Source organism: Symphalangus syndactylus, chromosome 23, assembly GCF_028878055.3.
Source record: "Symphalangus syndactylus isolate Jambi chromosome 23, NHGRI_mSymSyn1-v2.1_pri, whole genome shotgun sequence".
Taxonomy (NCBI): Eukaryota; Metazoa; Chordata; class Mammalia; order Primates; family Hylobatidae; genus Symphalangus; species Symphalangus syndactylus.
Window position 1 is genome coordinate 22,166,865 of NC_072445.2, and position 20,696 is coordinate 22,187,560.

Sequence of the window (20,696 nt, forward strand, 5' to 3'; positions counted from 1 at the left end):
AGAAATGGATCAACATGAGGTAGAAAAGACATAAAGTATTAACATCAGAAGAGATTACTTTCAGGATGAAGCAGTAGCTGTGAATTTCGTAGATTAATAAAGAAATAGCAGAAAGCAGAAACAAAGTTTCGTATACTGAAATTCATTTTGAGGCTCCATTTGCTACATCTTTTCTTTTTGTTAGAGCACCTCATTAAACATCAGATTGTTTGGTTTTTATCTTTGTATTCAGCACAAAGAATGCCTGAAAATAGCCTTTGACTCACAAAGAGCAATCTCCATTAGAAAGTGAGTGAGAGGCAGAAGGATGGCCTTGATCTACTATAGCTTCACTAAGAAGTGTAGAGTGAGGCAGCTTCCAGGAAAAGGAGCTACTATGTATTGTGAGGGTTTTAGAGGAAATGGTTCCCAACTGCTTGGGCACTCCCAGGAAAACCGGAAGGAGGATGACAGTTTTATCTCAGCAAGGATGAGCATCCAAATCAAATTTAACATGACATCCTGGGGGAATGTGTGATTCCTGAAGGTGACTGAATATAAATTAAGAATGGCTGGATGAGGATATCTCCCCTGTGAACACTGATGGTTTCTACTTCACTGGTACCCCTCTCCACGTTCTTTTCCATGTGCCCCAAATCCCTTGCTCAATACGAAGCCAAGTTCTACCAGCTGTTGGGCACTGGCAACTCAGCAAGACCAGCCTCCGCTCAGTCTTAGCGTTCTATTCAGGGTTATGACTACTCACGATTTATGCCTGAGGCCCCGCCATGTGTTCTGCCCAGTTTAGCAACTGTCCTGCATTTATTTTCATTTTAAATAGTCTATCAGTATTTGGGGGCTCCTTAAAATTCACTGGGGTGGGTTTAAGAGGCCTCTGCTTTATAGTTGGAATTTCTACTATGTCCTCAACTGTAGTGAACAACTAGGTTCACTACAACTATAGAGGACAACTCAACAGAAAGTGGACAATTTTTTTCTGATACCTGCTTTAATCAGAAAGATAATTAGTAAGGGTTTAAACATATCAGTATAACCAGGACCTTCCTTTCAAGGGCAGCATGCAAGCCTCAGCTGACAAAATTAACTGCTTGTGTATGTGAATGGCTGAAGACAACTAATTCTGTACTTGGGTGGTATTGCAGAAGTATTCAATTCTGCTGTCTGTTGGCCACTAGAGATTCCATTCAGTTAGGTCATTGTGCTTTTTAGTGCCTGAGAGGTACATGAGGCCCCCAGAATCCAGTTAGTAATATCAGTAGAAAGGATCAGAAATTTTACATTAGATATACATATAGTATATGTAGGAAATAAATATTGAATAGTCCGGCCATACATAGTCTATAGTCCAAAGTTTTTTATTAAAATTTTTTTATGTTAAAATCTATAATTCTTGTTCAATGATGCTGTTTTGTTTTGCAATTAACCTTTTTGACAGCAATAAATGTAAAAATATAAATGCATATTTAATAAGAAATTTCAATTAAATTTATGCTTTCAAAAAATAGATGATACATGTATGTCTTACAGAAAACTTGATCAAAAGTTGCCATCCTTTGTGGGTTGCATATCATTACTATCCTTGTGAAACCCAGAAGACACTAATCTGTTGGTCAAGAATCAGCAACTACTTTAAAAGTTAAAAGTTATTTTTAAGAACACTGTATTCAAAGATGGCAATACTAGCTGTGCAGCTGCAAAAGATGCATTAATATACAACTCTTGAGCATTATTTTTCATTTAGATCAAATGAATGACCTTTTAAGTTAATTATGCTAATTCTTGGTTAGAAATTTTTTGTGTGTAGAGAAAAAGCACGCAAGTACGTAAGCACACACTTGGATATTGCTAAGTTAAATATCTCAAGTGAAATAGCTGACGTTATGAATGCTATTATAAATTTAGCTAAAAGTTCAACATTAATTTTGTTTCAGTGATATTATGAATATTAATTTCATTGTGGTATAACTCCATGGTCAAAACAATTTTCTAACCAAAGAAAAGAAACCCAGGGAACAGAAACGTACTTTATTTGTGGTACAAACAAACCAATATGTGGTACAGAAATCCGATATAATTCATAATTATGCTCAAACAAAATGCAATATTCTACCAATAGAAATAAAGTTGTCCAAAATTTATAAATATGTTAGGTATATACATAATAACTAAACCACCAAGCTGTTTTGCTAAGCCTGATGTTGAAAACAAGCAAGAAATTGCATAAGCTCTTTCTCTTTTCTACTCATCTGCAAGTTTATTTTAGAAATACATGAGGCTTTGAAGTGCTACTTTCAAAATCAACCTAACTGTACTACAAAAGGTTTAAATTTTTCTACACAAGTCTACTATGATTTTATATTTGTACTTTGTTCAAAATTAGTTGTAAAACTTTAATCAAAATAATCAATGAATGAGGGCCCTAAATTAATTCTTTGAAGTTTATAGCAAATTGAAATTATAAAAACAATACTTGCAAGCAGAAAGACATTTGAGTTTAACTCTACTAGAGGAAGGTTAAATTGAACAAAATAGGCAATGCAAGTTCAAATAATGTACTGAATTTGGTTTTGAATTTATATAATAATACTTGAAGCATCTTAAACTGTGGGCAATTGTTTAATGTTGTTACTATTTTTCTTTTCTTTTTTTTTGAGATGGAGTCTTGCTGTGTCACTTAGGCTGGAGTGCAGTGGTGCAATCTCAGCTCACTGCAAGCTCCGCCTCCCGGGTTCACTCCATTCTCCTGCCGCAGCCTCCGGAGTAGCTGGGACTACAGGCGCCCACCACCACGCGGGGCTAATTTTTTGTATTTTTAGTAAAGACGGGATTTCACCGTGTTAGCCAGGATGGTCTGGATCTCCTGACCTCGTGATCCGACCGCCTCAGCCTCCCAAAGTGTTGGGATTATAGGCGTGAGACACCACGCCCGACCTGTTGTTACTATTTTTAATTGGATACATTTACATTTTTAATGGAATGAAATTGAGACTGTCTAACATATTGCAACATCCAAATCCAGCCAAAGACTCAAGAGAGTCAACAGAAAATTTATTGATGAGTTTGTTTCTTAAGAATGAAGCAGGAATGGATGATATTCACATAGATTTAGGGCTCTAAACATGTATATAACCTGGAAGAAGTTGTCAGACTTTCTATTGTTTCAATTGAGCAGATAATGGGTGGGGAAGAAGAAGATTCAAACATTGATAATTTGACAGTAACATGGGGCACCCTTCCTTTCTTCCTAAAAATTTATTTGACATACAAAAAGCTGTACATAATTAAAATGTACACAACTTGATGGAGATAAGTTTATATCCTTGAAATCATCACCACAGTTTCTGCCATGAACCTATATATCACCTGCAAAACTTACCCTTCTTGTTTTTGTTGCTATTATTACTATTGATAAAAGAATTTAACTGAGATCTATACTCTTAAGTTTTAAAATATACAGTACAGGATTATTAACTGTAGGCGTTATGCTGTACAGATCTCTACGACTTGCTTATCTTACACAACTGAAATTGCACTCTTTGACTAATGCCTCCACATTTTCTCTCGCTTACCCCAGGCCCTGCCAACCACCATTCCACTCCCTGCTTCTATGAGCTTAACTATTTAGAGTCACTATATAAGTGGTATCATGTAGTATTTGTTCTTCTGTCTCTGGCTTATTTCACTTGGCCAATGTCCCCCAGGTTCATCTATGTTGTCTTAGGTGGCAGGATTTCCTCCTTTTTAAGACTGAATAAAATTCCATTGTATCTATATACTACATTTTCTTTATTTGTATTTCTGTTAATGAACACTGAGGTTGCTTCCATGTCTTGGCTATTGTGAATAATGCTGCAATAACATGGAATGTAGATATCTCTTAGAGATCCCAATTTCAATTCCTTTGGATGTATATCCAGATGTAGGATTTCTGGATTATATGATAGCTCTATTTTTAGTTGTTTGGGGAACTTTCATACTGTTTTCCATAGTGGTTACACCAATTTACATTTACATCAAAAGTATAAAAGGGTTCCCTTTTCTCTATATTCTCACTAATATTTGACATATATAATATATATAATATTAGATATATATATATAATAACAGCCATCCTAATAAGTGTGAAGTGATCTCATTGTTGTTTTTATTTGCATTTCCCTGATGATTTGTTGAGCACCTTTTCATATACCTGTTAGTGGGGGCACTTTTATACAACTCATTCTTTGTATCCATTTCACAGATCCTTCCCATACAGTTGGTGTATAAAAAGTGTGCCACATTTTATAATTCAAGTATTAACTGACACACAAACGCACACACAGAGAGCTAGAGGAAAATTTAGAATTTAAAGGAAATGGCAGAACTGGAAAACCAACAGTATCTGACATCAGACAATTGTCCTTTCAATTTGCCAGATGTCTTGCAGTTGGACTTTATAAACAAACTTGGTAGTCATTTATGATTTGAAAAATTCTAAGATCTATTACAGGTAAACCTTTCAGATTGGTTAAGAAATTAAAATCTTGACTATAATGCAATCTCATATAAGTATAGCGAGAAGCCAACCAAAACACCACTGGGAAGGATTTTGAAAAACATATTTACCAGGCTCCCAAGCAACTGTGATGCTGGAAAGAGCATAAATGTTTAAACATATCTCTGAGTTGTCAATAGATAATCACCACAGAAGCCTTTGTATAAGTGTTTGAAAATAACACATACTGTCATAGGTTATTCATGGACATATTGATGTTTAAGAAAACTGTCATTATGGAATGGAAAGATATCAACTTCAAGAGCTTAGTTATCTGTGAAAAAGGAGAAGAGTTTCAACTTTATAAGATTTTTATTTGCTGAAAAACTCTTGAGTGGGAAGCAAATGGTGAAAATGTTCATATTTGTATGATTTCTTCATGGTAATTATATTCTTCTGTCATTTTTATAATTTTGAAATACTTTATAATTATTCAATTTATTGGAAAAAAATCAGCAGGACAATGGAGATTGGAAGGGAATAAAAAATCTGTACCTTCTTGAAAGTGTTTGTATGTTCAGTCCTAAAGATGCTTGGGGGACATGTCAAACCAAACATTGTTATTAAAACAATATAGTCTCTGCAGTCTGAAGTATAGAAGGCTTCACAACACAGAGGTTAATCCTAATTTTAAATCATTGTGCCATATATCTTAATTAAATTAAATAATCTTTCTGCAAAAGATTTGTGATGCTGTGGTACAATAGGAATCAGCTTATTTTTATTATCACTTCAAGGATAAATGTTTTGCAAATTCTTCTGTATACATTATGATATTTGATCCAGATAACAACACTGTTAGATAGAAAGGGTTGTCCTCATTATCCCATGTTGAAGACTAGCAACCAAAGCTTCCTCCTCCCTGGTTACTCTGTGAGCACATCTGTCACACAGCTGATCTGTGATAGGGCAACTGTTAGAATTCAGGATTTCTAACTTCCAGCAATTTGACACTTTTTTCTACATCACCATTTTGTCCCCCTCATTACATGTCTTTCAATGTTGTGATTTGTCAAATTCTTATTTTTTTAACCAATAATATTTCAGTTATGTGTTAATATGATCATAAAGGATTCCTAAGGAGAAAAATTAAAGAAAACCCTTCTAACAGTTTCTGTAACTCCTAAGTTCTATGATTCTCTACTTTCCTGTAGTTTCCCAGCCTCTATGTCTTTAGAGACAATGTGCCATATTATTCATGAGATCCAAGTTGTCAGAAAGAACCAAAGAAAATAAATGTTAGATGTATGAGAAACAAACATACACTTTTAGGCAAAGCTCAGTGCTATATAATTTTATTATTTTCAATAATGGAGATTAATTAAACACATACCACATTGACTTGATTTTGTAATATTATAAACGTTAAAATTATCTTAATGTTTACAAATTTAAACATTAGGAAAAATTTTTAGAAATGTGTATGTATTTTTGGTTTAGAAAATATGGTCATCTCAGTGTATTGACACAACAGCCTAGAATTAAAGGTAAATGTTAATAATAATATTATAAACATACATTGAATCAGAAACTTGCAAAAATCTATTTGTTATTAAACTTTTTCATTTTTTTTTTCTTAAGGAAGGCCATAAGTTTTTTTCAAGTTTCTTTTAACTTTGCTTTCTATTTTTGTGGCTGTCATTTTTTTAAACAAAGCTAAGCTCTGAAGCAAATATGTGAAACAATCAACATTTTCATGTTTCAGTTTTCTGTTATTGCTCCTCCTCACCCCAAGATGCCTACAAACGTTTTTATCTCCGCCCTTTCTGAAATTGTCCAATTTCCTTTAATTTCTCTAACTGGAGTGTCATTAACATAGTTCCTGATTCTTAGATGTGCCAAGAGACAGGTAATGGGAAATCTTCCAAGAGGAAAAAAGCGGAGACTGAAATGAGGCTTATGACTAAGTTTTTATGCTAATTGCCTCTAAAGAAACAAATTAAAGAACTAATTATGGCAACTAAATTTATTATCCTGAATGTAGCTGAGGAGAAAAGACCGTGAATGACATTGTGGTAACACCTGAAAGAAATGCAAAATCAATGCATTTGTTTTATTGGTGTTCTATATTTATTACTGATTATTCTTGCAGCAAATATCCTTAGAGTCTGCTTTCAACAAGGCTGTTTGCTTAGATGATTACATAATCCATAAAAATATTGTTTGATTGGTCTAACAGAGAAGAATTATTCCTAATGACTTTAGGATGGCAAATGCTAATTCACAATTGTACAAATGAGACACCCTAAAAAACAAACAAACAAACAAAAGTTAGCTTCTATCTATGTCTTTTCCACCTCACTATTTTTGTCCCACCCAGATAGCTATTGTATTTATTTCTGTTTTTATCTTGCAATGTTTCCTTATTACATACATACATACACATACATGCACATGCGCACGTGCTTGTTTGCTCAAAATGATTGTGGAAAAATCAACAACATATTCTCTTGCAAAATTTAAACACTTTATAAAATTTTTCACTATGTTTTCCATATAATTGGTGCATATTTGATGCATGCACACATAGGCATATACATATAAAAATTGTGCATAATTTTTTTATATATTGGCATACTACATCAAAAATGTATTCTCTATAAACTCAAAAATATTCCAAAGGGAAAAAGAACATAATTGCTTAAGTGCTAGAAGGCTATGGTTCTGTTTTATTTGTGACTGTGGTCTTTACTGTGTGTCAAACTTGACTTCAGAGTTAGTCTAAGTTCCTATATGGTAGAAACTTTCTTATACTTTTTTTTTTAATCCTTCACAGTATCCATCACCATCACTACTGAAAACAGTAGTAGCTAAAATATATTGACTCGATATGCTTCAGTGTTCTTTACTTTCAAAAGAGAACAGGTGATCTTGGTCTCGCTACATAAAACTACAATTTTAATGGGGGAAACGGGAAGCTTGTATTGTAATCTTGGCTGTTTTCTACTGTGCCTGGAAAACTTTTTTTATTTTCAATTAGTGAAGCCAAATGGAGCTCTTTTAGCCCTTACATTCTATTATTATACAGTATGATAATCTTATGGGTAGTATTTGGAACTAAGATGCATGGGTAGCTGATCAATGCTCAATGTCACCCATGAGTATTGATAAAAAAGGAAGCAGATCGATATGAATAGAAAAAAAATAAAACTTACCGTACAGAGAGTGGTAAAGATGAAAAGGATATGTGGCCCCATTCATTCATTCAACAGCCATTTAAGAACTTATTTTAGTTGGGCATTGTGCTAGGTGTTTAGGAAACATTAACAAACTTAGTTATGATCCATGCCTTCTGAGAGCTTCAGGTAACAGTGAAACAGACATTATAAATGGATACAACATAAACATAAGCACATTCATATAGTAAATATGTAATTAATTGAAATTCTGTTAAGTATCAAAAAAGCAAACACACTTGCAGTGAGAAAGTGTCACAGTAGGAAATGCTTAGTGGTGAAAGTAGTTGGAAAAGGCAAAGCTCTTATGAAGAAGTGATTTTCAAGTTGATGTAACCATAAGTAGAACTGCTTAGAGAGAAGCACAGAATCTGACTTAATGAATCTCCTAATGTTCTGCAGACTCTAGTTCAATTCTTTCACAGGGTCCAGGTGTACTCCCTGATATTCTGGCCTGGGAGATGCTTTTGAGTCCTAATAATAAATCCCCTTTGGTTTAAACTGTAGGAAACATATTTATTTATTTGAGACCAAAGAACCTTCGATACCATGTGTGCAAAAGCTGAATTTATACTGAGATGAGTCTTTATGTGATAGTGAGTATAAAAATGCATCATTTGGGGGTCTGATCTTCTTTGAATTGATACTCTAGCAGTTAGCATATGAGTAAATTTAAAACATACTGAATATGCCTACATTTTTGAATAGCCTTCTTTCCTCGAAATAACCTATCTGAAGTGTTGCCTTTGTAATCAGTTACAAATTTGTAGAATTTTTAGAGACAGAAAAGGCCCTCAGGCAATCGTGTTATTTTGAAGATAAGAAAACAGAAAAGAAAAAAAAAAGAGATAGAGATACAGGGATAAGGTAAGACTGTAGAACTGATGTATAGTATGATGTACAGCATGAAGCTAAGTATGATTGTCATTTTAATGCTTTCTTTAAAAGTATTTGTCAAGTCACTCTTTAAAAATTTATAGGTTTGGCAAAATATATTGATGACTCTTTGATCATATACCAGCTTTTCTAGACAGAGACAAGTCGTCGGCACATGATTGCCTACTACAACTACAACATACAATGTTAGGGTAACATTTGAGTGCAGCAAGAAGATCTAGACAGATTCTTCACCACATTACTGGAATCAAGTAATGTTATTTTTATTTATTTATTTATTTTTGAGAAAGAGCCTTGCTCTGTCACCCAGGCAGGAGTGCAATGGTGTGATCTTGGCTCACTGCAACCTTCACCTCCTGGGTTCAAGTGATTCTCCTGCCTCAGCCTCCCGAGTAGCTGGGATTACAGGTGTGCACCACCACACTCAGCTAATTTTTTTGTATTTTTAGCAGAGACAGTGTTTCACCATGTTGGCCAGGCTGGTCTCAAACTCCTGACCTCAAGCGATCTGCCCGCCTCAGCCTCCCAAAATATTGGGATTACAGGCGTGAGCCACCACACCTGGCCAAATAATATCTTGATTTCAATTTTTCCTTTATAGATTAGTAGTACTAGTTTAGCCTGAATAAGATTATGTAGGACTGGGAATACCCGCAATTAATCTCTTAACCAACTTTAGAAGTGGGCTAAGCAGCAGTGTACTCGTGGTCACCACATTATACCTAAAATACATCAAAGAGATGCCCCTCCAGCCAGATGATAGCATCAAACTGATTACATCATTCTTTGGCAGTAGAAGCTGAAGGACATTGAAATCACTGCAGCAATGCCCAGTGCCAAGACCTGAACCAACAACTTGCTGGTCTCTTTCAAACTCTTTTAAAGGAACAACATAAGAAAACTTGAAGCCCACATAAAATGGTTACATATTGAGTTTATAGAGAATACGAAGATTTAATAATTCGTCATTACTGCAAAAAAATCACACCCAATATGCCAATCTGCAAATATTTCATGGTATTCATACAAATAAGATTTAAGAGTATGTATATTGGTGGAAAAAGGAAAGCACATTAAAACCAGAAAAATTATTTTGAACATAGTGTTGTTCATAATAGATAAAATTTTCTCACAGGGGAAGAATTTTGTTTGAATATCTAAAGGCTTGCTGACACAGCTGCAGGATAAGCTTCTCAACCAATAAGTTTCAATAAAATCTGTAGTAGACACCTAAATTAGGGCAACTGAGGACAAAAGCTAGTAAGAGGGGGGAAAACAGAACTTGTTTTATCAGGGTGCAAAAACACTTCTCAGCTTAATATGGATCAAAACATTCACTTTAGTAATATTTAAACTGTGATCCCAGATTAGTGCTATCTAAACTGAGGGCTTCAATTCCTAATCCTAGGCTTCTCGGCTGTTGACAATTGAATATACCATTTCTGTTGCTTACCACTTTGTGTGGTCATTACCAAACATAAAAACTGCTTGTCTTTGCAATGTGAGGAATAATACACATGATCATACCAAAATCTTAGATAGAAAAGTAAAATCGAATATCCTTTTCAGTCTGTGCTTAGGTTTCTTAAGCAGAATGCAGGTAATTTTTTTTTTTAAAAGCTCTTCATACATTTGCAAAATGATCTTTTGAGCTTTTCATTTCCAAATAATTACATTAGACCCTCCTAATGGGAACCATTCATTCCTTGCCTTATGTCTTTTTCTACAATGTTAAAATAGATTGTTTTCTGTTAGTTGTCATAAGAATCTGAATCATGGCTGGGCACGGTGGCTCACGCCTGTAATCCCAGCACTTTGGGAGGCCGAGGCAGGCGGATCACGAGGTCAGGAAATCGAGACCATCCTGGCTAACATGGTGAAACCCCGTCTCTACTAAAAAAAATACAAAAAATTATCCGGGCGTGGTGGCGGGCACCTGTAGTCCCAGCTACTCTGGAGGCTGAGGCAGGAGAATGGCGTGAACCCCGGAGGTGGAGCTTGCAGTGAGCTGAGGTCGCGCCACTGCACTCCAGCCTGGGAGACAGAGCAAGACTCAGTCTCAAAAAAAAAAAAAAAAAAGAATCCTGAATCATATAGTAAAGAAAGAACAGTATCCTGTGTATTTACAGTTCCTTCTTGAATTGGATCAGTGAAAACACATAGAGGCACACACACACACACACACACACACCCACTTCTTCCAATAGACACCTTTTAAAATAGTATTTCTGTTTCTATCACTTAGAAACTAAATAAATTGGAAGTATTCATCACATGGAGTTTATTCATTTTCAAAGCCAACCCTATTATTTAAGTTATTCTATAAACACACATTTTTAGATTATATTTCTGTAGACTTAATAGTTTTAAAAGTCATGTCTATGTTTCTATCATTATAAGAGATGTCATTATATAAACATACATATATATGAAGGCATATCTATAAATTGATACATAAATGTGTATGTCTATGACCAAAAATCAAAGCATGTGTATCTATCCCTGTCTATCATATCCCTCTCCAGCACATAAAGAACAAGTAATTTAAGTTTCTTTTTAACTTATGACGTGTCATAAGTTATGGGTTCTAACAAGGAATAAGGCCCTATACTAATAATATCAGTGACTATTGATTTTAACACACAAAGCATTTGATAGGCAAGGATTTCTCAGACCAAAGGAGAACATGTATCAGGTATTTTTTTTCCCTTTACCTAATTCCACTGGAAAAAAAAATGTTCTTTTTATAGGCACAGCCTTCTATTCAATCATAAGATGTGGGTGGATAAGTGTGATGATAGAAAAGTAATAGGATTGAAGAGTTGAGTTGAGTCTAGTGAAATATGGCTTAGAAAAAGAAATACCTGTAGAAGCTTTTCTCTGAGCTAGGTTTCCTTGACTTACATGATGGGGAGTCATGCAGCCAATACAACAGAAATGGTGGCTTTCAAAAGAGTCTTTTATTTTAGCTCCCCTGGATTTCAAAAGAGGAATGTCTACAGACATAAGGGTCATGGTTGTCATAGAAACTTATTCTAGATACTTCTAAAAACAAGATTTCTTTCTCCAATCTTGGTTTCTGCTCCTTGACCAGAAGCAGAAATAAAGTTAGAAAATATAAGAAGTTATTTTGGAATTCTATAAGACTAAGTAAAGTTAGAACATTAAAAGAAAGTTTAAAGAGAAAAAAATGATTCTAGTGATATGCACAAAACTGAATCCTACTCTAGTGAGGTAAGTATACTGTAGAATACATCGTGGATGTATAGCACATTATGTGAAGTATGGTCTTTCTTACTTTTTGTATAATAAACCTTAATTTTATATTTAGATATCATTTAGAATATGTAAGCTGTTTGTGTCAAGGCTGGAGTATCACAATCTCTACTGAAAGAATATGGAAGGAGGTTTGGGCCAGGAGTAAGAGTGGCCAAAACAAAACCAGTACCAAAAGATTAAAGTTCAGATGAAAAACATGTATGAAATTTAAAGATGGCTAATAGTTTAAGTAAGCTAGCATCCTTGGGAGTGCCCTGTGGAATTAGGTATGAGCCACAATTTCTACAAACAGCTATTTTTTTTTTTTTTTTTTTTTTGAGACAGAGTCTCCCTTTGTCACCCAGGCTGGAGTGCAGTGGGGCGATCTCGGCTCACTGTAACATCCATCTCCCGGGTTCAAGCAATTCTCCTGTTTCAGTCTCCCCAGTAGCTGAGACTACAGGTGCACACCACCACGCCTAGCTAGTTTTATTTTTATTTTTATTTTTTGTATTTTTATTAGAGACGAGGTTTCACCATATTGGTCAGGTTGGTCTCAAACTGCTGACCTCAGGTGATCCACCTGCCTCAGCCTCCCAAAGTGATAGAATTACAGGCATGAGCCACCGTGCCCGGCCCAAACAAGCTATTCTAAGAGAAAAGATGTGTTTTAACCAGTTTGTCCACTACTGTCAGTTCATAGAAGCTACCTGCATTGCTGTGTTGGTATAGCTTCTGAGGCCAGGGTTGGTGCCAGTGATAAATGTAGAAAGCGAAGTAGAAAGTGATGGTGGCATACACTGCATGAGTTTGCCATTTCTGTGCTAGGTTTTTGTTTTTCTTTTCTTTTCTTTCTTTCTTTATTTTATTTATTTATTTTTTTAGATGGAATTTTGCATTTGTCACCTAGGCTGGAATGCAATGGCACAATCTCACTGCAACCTCCACCTCCTGGGTTCAAGCAATTCTCCTGCCTCAGCCTCCCAGGTTGCTGGGATTACAGACGTGCACCACCATGCCTGGGCTAGTTTTTGTATTTTTAGTAGAAATGGGGTTTCACCATGTTGGTTAGGCTGGTCTTAAACTCCGGACCTCAGGAGATCCACCTGCCTTGACCTCCCAGAATGCTGGGATTACAGGTGTGAGCCACCCCGCCCAGCCTATTTATTTATTTATTTATTGATACATGGTCTGGCTCTGTTGTCCAGTCTGGAGTGCAGTGGCAGAATCTCGGCTAAATGCAACCTCTGCCTCCCAGGTTCAAGCTATCCTCCCACCTCAGCCTCCCAAGTAGCTGGGACTACAGACACGTGCTACCATGCCCTGCTAATTTTTTTTTTTTTTTTGTATTTTGTATAGAAGGGATTTCACCATGTTACCCAGGCTGGTCTCGAACTCCTTAGCTCAAGATATCTGCCTACTTCAGCCTCCCCACAATGCAGGGATTACAGGTGTGAGCGACCTCGCCCTGCCAGAAGTTGCTTTTTCATTGGCCTGAAGTGGACTATTAGTGCAGTTAGTAAGTCCTGCCCTGATGTGGTCCAATCTTTTCAATTTTTGCTGCTCAGACAATGGATGTGTAGAAGGCCAGCAACTTCTGCTTTCGTTGCTTCATTAACAGCGTCGAGACTGCAGCATTTCATCGTAAAATATAGGCAGCTATTTCTTGGGATCAGATAGTGGAAATGTTTTGAAATTTCATTCTAGAGATTGCATTACACAGGTACTGGAGTTTTATGGGGTATTTTGCAGGAATAGTATTGAGTTATTGGTGTCATATTATGAGAGTCTCTCTAAGGGATTCTGTGTAAATTACTTTTGTGTAGAGGTAATATCTACTGAGTGAGGCTACCCCAAAAGACGTCCAGTTGGAGAAGTAAGATTAGTCAAATGAGAAAAAGAATTAAATGAAGACAACTTTTGATGTTATGCCTATTAAAAAAATGTTGCCTCATTCATTTTATTGTATTTGTAGAAAAAGAAGATTAGGATTTGCAAATATTTTGCTTTCTAGTTATCTGAAATGGCCAAAACCAGGTAAAATAGGTGTAAATGGCTTACAATTTTTATAGATTTTTATTATAAAGAAAAAAATGTTCAGATACCCAAAATAAAAGACAAGATTTCTGAAATCAGGAAGGTGGGGGGAAATATTTTGAAAAAATAATGTTAATCAGCAGGTTAAGAAAGGAAGATGTATATTAACCAGAGATTGTTATATTAAAATATCAACCTCACTTTCCACTCACATTTTATATTTCCCAAAAAACCCAGGCACTTCCTTTCTGTCCAAACATAATTTTCCCAAATCCACACATAAATTAATGGGGATGAGATCAGTACCGTCTTGCTATGCTACTTCTTGACATGTTCAGTTCTGCACAGTGCCATGATGGATACATAACACCCTCTGCACTGATTCCACATCTGGGTCTTGTAACTTCACATCATCTTATCATTCTTGGGATGTAGGGTTATAACTCTCTTGGTTTGTGAGGAAGCCACTTCCTAGAGGCAAATTATCTTTCAGAACTTGACTCAGCTCCGTTTCCCATGTCTTCCATCTTCTTTCTTCCATGCCAGTGATGATCTCCTCCAAAATATGGAGTAATTGTTTTATGTGGCACATATACACCATGGAATACTATGCAGCCATAAAAAATGATGAGTTTATGTGCTTTGTAGGGATATGGATGAAGCTGGAAACCATCATTCTCAGCAAGCTATCGCAAGGACAAAAAACCAAACACCGCATGTTCTCACTCATAGGTGGGAATTGAAAAATGAGAACACACGGACACAGGAAGGGGAACATCACACACTGGGGCCTGTTGTGGGGTGGGGAGAGGGGGAGGGATAGCATTAGGAGCTATACCTAATGTTAAATGATGAGTTAATGGGTGCAGCACACCAACATGGCACATGTATAGATATGTAACTAACCTGCACGTTGTGCACATGTACCCTAAAACTTAAAGTATAATAAAAAAAAGGAAATAAATCTTCAAAACACAACAATTCTTCTCACAACAACTCCTTTTTTTTTTTTTTTTTTTTTTTTTTTTTTAAGAATTGGGTCCCTTAACTTACACCTACCTTCCTAAGACAGACAACATTCTATGTTTCCAAAATGCATTAATGTCCCCACATGTACTCTGATGTTTCTGGTTCATTTATTGATTTAGAAAAAAGGTAGTCCCATGGAAAGGCACAAATCAAAAGCAATTTAAACATTTTACATTGCTTTTCATTTTAAAATTCAAGAAGTGCTTCAAAAGTTTATCTCTTAAGTACGTCACTTTTTAACAAGGAAAGGTTAGCAACTGTAAAACTATTTTCAAGAAATGTGGAAAAAACTTTATCTCCTTGTTATGAGTATTGTGAGTTAGAATATTGTCATGGAATATGTTCCTAGAGAATGACGAAGTTTCTACATTTTAAAAAACCCTGTTAGTTATATAGTTTGAATATATCAATCTAGAAGTGGTGCTTCAGTTCAGAAGTTGTCTGTGGCAAAACTTGGAAATAATTAATCTTGAATCTCATTATCGCATTGTCTTTACTTCAGAGACCTCTTCGTTCTCCATTCCTGAACGATGTCATCCTGTATATGTATATATAAGGGCTTACCATGTGTTTTATTCTCCATTTATGTTCTCTGTCTCTGAGCATATTTGCTCAAAACTGTTCCTAAAGAAGTTTTCAAGTGCTACAATTATAAGTTAGTTGCTACAATTATAAGTTAGTTAATAATAAACCTCTCAGATTTAATGGAATTACTATAAAATAGAGGAAAGGTGTGAGAGGTAGATTTTCGGACAGGGCAAAACATTTCTTAGCACACTTTCTGTAGTATGGAATAGTTTCTTGTGAATAAGAGAAGCTCTAATTTCTAAACTTTTACAACCCTACATAGGTAAGGATGTCAATTCTATCTGGTAAGTTAAAAATATTTGTTTAAGATGTTTAAATTTAAGTAGAGCTACTTACTTTGTGATGAAACTGCTAACATGTTATTAGTTTATTAGCATTCCCATGACAATGAAAATAGATTTGGGCCAGAAGTTCATTCAAGTGAGAAACCTTAAATTCTAAATACACATAGGTATTAATAGGGCTCAAATTCATGAAGTAATAACCATTTATATAGTTTGATCTGTAAACATAAGTGGCACATTTTTATTGACAAAGATATTCAATGACTTGAAATTAGTCACTGTTATCCTCACCACATGTGTTAAGAATGAAGACTGTGTATAGAGCCCACCCTTACATATAGCAGTGAAAAAGATCTGCCCAATCATCAAAGTAGAAAACTAAAAAAAAGGTAGCTTTAAAATTACCTTTATATTTTATGTGAAGTAAATTTTCATTAGAATGTTATTAAATCACCATTTCACGTTATTAAAAATAAACTTGAATTTCATAAGACTAATTTTGTTATATGTCTTAAATTCTGATCTGGAGAAAATCTGAATAGCATTAGGAGTTGCACTAAAAAATGTGCTCTGTGAAAGACCTACGGGAGCTTGAGGGGTATCTCAGCCTGAATTGTCCATTTCAAAGGGATGAGGCCTCAGAATCAGATTTTGATTCAAAAAAAAATTAAATACTATGGTAACTTCTACATATATAAATGTTTTAAATTCCTATTTGAATATCTGTTGATCTATTTGTATATTGAAATATATAGATAAATAGGATTTTAGGTATCTATACCAGGGGTGTCCAATCTTTTGACTTCCCTGGGCCACAATGGAAGAAGAATTTTCTTGGGACACACATAAAATACACTAACACTAATACTAACCATAGTTGATGAGCTGACTAAAAAAAAAGTTGCAAAAAAATTTCATAATGTCTTTAGAAAGTTTACGAATTTGTCTTGGGCTGCATTCAAAGCTGTCCTGATCCGCATGCAGCCTGCGGGTCACAGGTTGGACAAGCTGACAAGCCTTGATCTACATTAATATAAATATAAATGAGATATAGATAATTGTTAGTTTTATATACTTGAATATCTTTTGAGGGGTCAGTATTTAAGTTAAAGGAATGGCATGTGTGCAGTACAACTTTTAATATCACTGTATAGAGCACACTTGATGTAACTAACTCCATCTTAGAAAAAGACTCCATTTGATATTTCATAGGGCACTTTGTCAGCAAGAATAAGGTGTTTTGTTTAATAAATAACAACAAAAAATAAAGACTGCATCCAACCAGATAAGGACACAAACAAGCACACTCTTCCATTATCAGTTCTCACCAGAGGACTCTGTGACTATAAAAGATTAGACCTCCAGCAGCTTAAAATGGCCATCTTAACTGACACCATTTTGCATTAACTCATGATAAGAACTTGGCATCTGCCACTGAAGGCTCTGCCACCTCAAAGACTCTTCCTTGCAAGGCTTGATGGACTACCAGGCCCAGACCAGGAATCCTTCCTTTTGTCTTCTTTGCTTCCCCTGGACTGGTTTGTTACCCTTTCTTCTATCTTTTTTTTTCTCTTGATGTAAAGTGTTACTTTGTGTGTTGTGGCATGCTTAACCTGTAGCATTTATATATTGATTATATATACTATTATGTATGGTTTGCAATATTGACTGACTTGTGGAGTGGCTTGGGCCTGTGTGCCTGCAGCTCTGACTACTGAGTGAATGGGAAGTACTAAGGTGAATTACCTCCTTGGGAACTCCATGTAGCTAGTAGTTTTGCGATTAAAATAGCATCAGGAAAAGCCTGACATAAAGCATCAGGAAAAGACACAAACATGTATGGACCTGGTTATTTCTAACTTTGCTCAGCTCATGACAATCACCTGTTGTGCATTCAGTAGGCCACATTAAAGTCCCTAAAATTATAAATCTTAAGTAGCTGTTGATTGCCTGTAGGCTTTTGCCTATTTAATTTTGTGATAGTATTTCTCTCTCACCCCAGCTGGCTCTAAGAATATGACTAATATGTCAAATTTCTTTGCCTAAGAATAGCCTTTCCTCTGGTTTATGTGAGACAAGGGGCCCAAAGGGCCTGAGCTCACAGGGAACAAGTCGAGGAACAAACCCATAACTCAATGTCACTAGTTCTCATGTTACCTTCCCTAGTTTTACACCTCTTTTATTGTTATTGCTTGCAGATCCTATAAACTGTAAGTTAAAAAGTATTTTTAAAAAATCTAAGTCAGGGAAAATTTGACACCTCATGTATGATTTCTCCTCTGTAGTCAAACTATCCCTGACTTGGATTTTTTTTTTCTCTTTTATTCAAGTTAAATTAGAACAAAGATTTTGGCCAATTTGTTTGAAAGTAAAATCTTAACATGGTGGAAAGTACACTAAGCAAAAAATTCTTAATTTGTTTTTCAGCCCCAACTCTGGTACGTGCTTTCTAGAGTCAGCTCCAAATATATAAACTGCTATACAAAGGTAAGTTATTATCATTATCTCTTATTGCCATCTACTGCCACATGTAAACGAATTCTAACTATAGTAGGGTCTTGAGTCCTGAATACAGATTCTAACAGACTTAAGATTTGGGGGCATAATCTTAACTGAGAAAAAAAAATAATTCTTTTAAAAAGTCTAATATTTATTTTAATTCATTTTGCAGTCTAACATCTATGGTGTTTTCATGTCCAGTTTTGCTTATAGAAACTGCCAACAGTGTTTTCTTATCTATAGAAAATATTGTGTTGATATTTTTGAAAAAAACGAATGAGATCCCTAAAATTTCTTTGAGGAGTTAATGGAACAGTTATCTCACAGTGCAACTATGTCTGATGAATAAAAACAGTTTGTTAATCTAAAAAGATATTTATTATCTCTCCTAAAAATGGATGAACAACTGGTTTGTAACTACCAGTGAAAACCAAATTTGGACCAATTTAATTGAAATGATTTTTTATGCATGAATGTAAGTAATGTAAAAATTGATTTTTATACAATTGAGATATTAAATGTTAGTAAGTATCACTAACATTGTCAAATTATAGAAGTTAAAAACTGATGGTAAGCAGTGACATAAAATATTGTTGGTCCAAAATTTTATTAGATCCACCATAGAAGTGAAAATGACCATTATAAGCTAGTGACTAATAATCATAAAAGCATTTTGTACAAGGTATGAAATTATTTAAAACATCACTTCTGTTTTATTGGGTAAAGGATATCATAATGCTGAAGTTTATGGGTGCATTTGAATTTGAATTATTGCTACTCCATGTAACTGTTCTTGCCATTTCTGCTTAAAAACATCTAATGTGATAATCTTCATTTACAAAAATTTATGTCAAAATCATAGAAAATAGTGCAAGGAGAGTCCGTTTTGACAGGCTGGTATTGTTCAGTAGTCTATGCACTTTCTCAACAGTCAATCGCTTCTCTAAATATTTTTAAATTTATCTTTAATATGTACCGCCATAACATGGGGACACTATTATTTTTTAATTAGTGAAGCATAATTTTTATATTGAGAACTATACATATCTAAATACAGCTCAACAAATCTTCAAAAACTGGTGAACTGAGCACTATATCAAGAAACAGATCGACTTTCACACATCAGAAGAATTCTTGTGATCTCTTTCAGCTACTACCTAATCCAAATAAGGGTAATAAATCTGAGGACTTATTAACATCTAGGTTAGTTTTGACTGTTTGGTACTTTATATAACCAAAATCATATATTGTGCGCTTCTTAATGACTGACTTCTTTCATCAATAGTATCCTTGGGCACAACATATGGTTGCATTTAGCTGTAAATCATATCACTTATTTATAGTAGTAAACTGTATAAATAAATCACATTTTACTTGTTGATTCTACTGTTGGCTGTTTCATTAGTTTCCAGTTTGGGACTATTATAAAAAGGTCTACTTAAAATATTCTAAAAATAACATTTGGTGAATATATGGAAACTTTTCTTTTGGGTGCATAAATCATATGAAATTGCCACTCATAAGTCACAAACAATTGGAAATTAGCAGTTTCATAGGATTTAATCTAATGTCCAGTATTAGACAGTTGGGTTACATTGTACACATATATTTTGTTGAGTAGATACTGCAAAAGAGTTTGCTAAAATTGCTGTATCAGTTTATCCACCTGCCAACAGTGGATCTTTCAAATTTGGTGTATATTCCTTTGTAAAAAATTTTAATTATTCTGATAGATTTGTATTTACATATCATTATAGCTTAAATTTTATTTCACTAATAAAATTAAGGCCCTTTTTATAAAATTGACAATTTGGATATCTCTTTTTTGTAAAATATGTTATTTGTCAAATTTTTTTTAGTTTTGTCCTTTTCATTTGAATTTGAATTTCTGGGGTGTGTGTGTGTGTGTGTGTGTGTTTATGTATTCTTAATCCAATGAGTGCCGTGTCAGATATATGCATTAGGAATGTCTTCTGCAACTGTATTGGTTACCAACAACAGACAAGCTGACAGCCAAATCAGGAACACAATCTCATTTACAATTGCCACGAGAAAGAATAAAATACCTAGGAACGCAGCTAATCCGGGGCATGAAAGATTTCTACAAGCTGAACTACAAAAAACTCCTCAAAGAAATCAGAGATGACACAAACAAACAGAAAAACTTCCATGCTCATGCCTAGAAAATTCAATATTGTTAAAATGGCCATACTACACAAAACAATTTGTAGATTCAGTTCTATTTCTATTAAACTACCATTGACATTCTTCACAGAACTAGAGAAAATTTAAAACTCATATGGAACCAAAAACAAAATAGCCAATGCAATCCTACACAAAGAGAATAAAGCTGAAGGCATCACACTATCTCCCTTCAAACTATACTACAGGGTG

At 34.8% G+C, this 20,696-nt stretch overlaps 1 long non-coding RNA gene across 1 annotated transcript in view; it reads left to right on the forward strand.

Annotated features, from left to right (window-relative positions):
- LOC129473445 (uncharacterized) overlaps positions 1–20,696 on the forward strand; it is a 225,452-nt gene that overhangs the window by 60,178 nt on the left and 144,578 nt on the right. Inside the window, exon 3 of the long non-coding RNA XR_010119135.1 lies at positions 18,231–18,290. This is a non-coding gene — a long non-coding RNA (uncharacterized lncRNA). The remainder of the gene's footprint in view (positions 1–18,230; positions 18,291–20,696) is intronic.